The sequence below is a fragment of the Epinephelus moara genome, chromosome 17 (genome assembly GCF_006386435.1).
Source record: "Epinephelus moara isolate mb chromosome 17, YSFRI_EMoa_1.0, whole genome shotgun sequence".
Classification (NCBI taxonomy): domain Eukaryota; kingdom Metazoa; phylum Chordata; class Actinopteri; order Perciformes; family Serranidae; genus Epinephelus; species Epinephelus moara.
This window is the reverse complement of record NC_065522.1, coordinates 34,785,700-34,787,791: the sequence shown is the minus strand read 5'-3', so window position 1 is coordinate 34,787,791 and position 2,092 is coordinate 34,785,700.

Below are 2,092 nucleotides of genomic sequence, written 5' to 3'. Positions count from 1 at the left end.
CTGTTTGTACAATTAACTGCAGCAACCTGTGGCATGCTCCTTCCACCACCATCAAACCTCTAAAGGATCCTCCTTGGGTGTGAAGACCTCCATGTTGGCTGCGACTTCGTCCTGGGCTGCAAAGTTTCATGGCTGGAGTCCTCCACGTCAGTGACCAATGTGACCACGGGGTCAAAGGCGGCTTGATAATAGTGATTTAGATGTCAAAATATTACACAGGTACTGCACGTTGTTTTACTTTGTTTTATTCTGAAAAACAAAACATATTTTTGTTCTCACCCACTGCCCGCCCGTGTGTGGTTCATTTTACCTGTAAATTTATATTTATATATGTATATATATATATATATATATATATATTTATATATGTGTATATATATATATGTATTTTTACCCATTACACAGCTTTTTGCGGGTTACCCACCAGGTACCCGACCCCGTGTAGGACTCTGCTATGGGGACTTGCTCTGTTTAGGAACCAGCTTCAAGTGGCCATTAGGGGAACTGCAGTTTTTGGCACTTGTGCATTGGCTTCATTTTTCAGCCTCAGAGGTTCCCAACAGTGTGTTAGTGCAGTCATGGGGCTTCTAATCATACTGAGCTCATGTATGTGTAGCCAGTGGCGCCAGCAGCTGTAATCTTGTACAATGTACAGTGTACAATAAACATTTCTGGCGCTCAATGGCGATGCTAGCAATACTGTGTTACTGATCTTGTGTGTTAGCAAGCAAAACTAGTTAGAAATGAGAGAACGAAAATAACTAGGCATTTTTCAGGCTTTTGAAATAAAGCAAACAAACCTCTGCAGCGAAGAATATGCAGAGAGCAAAAGTACGAGCACCGAGTCTGCTAACGTTACTGCTGCTAGCATTAACGATACAACAGAGGCTAGCAGCCAGCTACATGTCCAGGATCCACCCACTTTGCAAAGCGATGAGCCCTGGGATCATCATGATATTGGATTTGATGCGGAGGCCGATGCAACAGGGAGACGCAGAATGAACTTCAAATAGGTAGGAATACCACTTAATTTTCTCATCTTGCATTTTTATTGTTTATTGTAGCAGCTTGTTGGGCTTTGTGTCACATATTGTTGCTGTATATTTTTTATACCTAACTGTTGATGTTGATGTGATACTGTGCAAAATGAGGGAACCTGTTGTCTGCTAAATGCCTGTACATTTCTCTCAGCTATATTCAGTGTATTATATTGTATTCTATTATTTTGCTGGCTGTTGTCGTCAGGTCTGTTGGCTTGTCTTTAAAATACATGTGGTCGGCTAATCAGCGGATATGTAAGGCTGTCACTCAGTGATGAGGCCCATGATCTGCCTGCTCACAGCATGTAATGTGACTACCTCTGTAAAGTAACAAGATGATTCTGTCTGAATGCTGATATTGTGTTAAATGAACCACTGAAATAATGGTTTCCACTTCAACTCCTGATGTCACTGAATGTGATGTTTTCTGTTGTGTTTTCCAGATTTGGGATACTGGAATGATGCACGCTGCTCAGACAAGAAATACTTTGCGTGCGCCAAGAATATGTGATCATCAGCTGTTTTCACATTTTCAGTCAGTGTCGACATCGACAGCTGATCAGCTGTGTTGCAGTGGGACCAGTCTGTTTCATGGTAGCACTGCAAACACAAGCTTTTAAATTTACTGCAGTAAAGGCTTCAGCATGAATGCATTCTCCCTGTGGGTTTTTGTTCTGACTTTTGGAACAATTAAAAGGATCCACGAGTGTTGATATGATAAAAGCAGGTCAGATAAATAAGATGGCCCAAGACCGTTAAGACATTTAAAAACTAATAAAAGAACCTTAAAATCGATCCTGAAACACACGGGGAGCCAACGCAGCAATTTTAAAACTGGTGTAATGTGCTCCCGCCCTCTGGTCCTCATCAGCACTCGTGCGGCTGAGTTTTGGAGTAACTGCAGGTTAGAGATTGTCTTTTTGGGAAGACCAGACAGCAGGGCATTACAATAGTCTAAACAACAAAAGATAAAAGCATGCATCAGCACCTCCGTGTTAGCCTGAGAGAGAAACGGGCGGACTCTGGCTATATTCTTAAGATGATAAAAACCT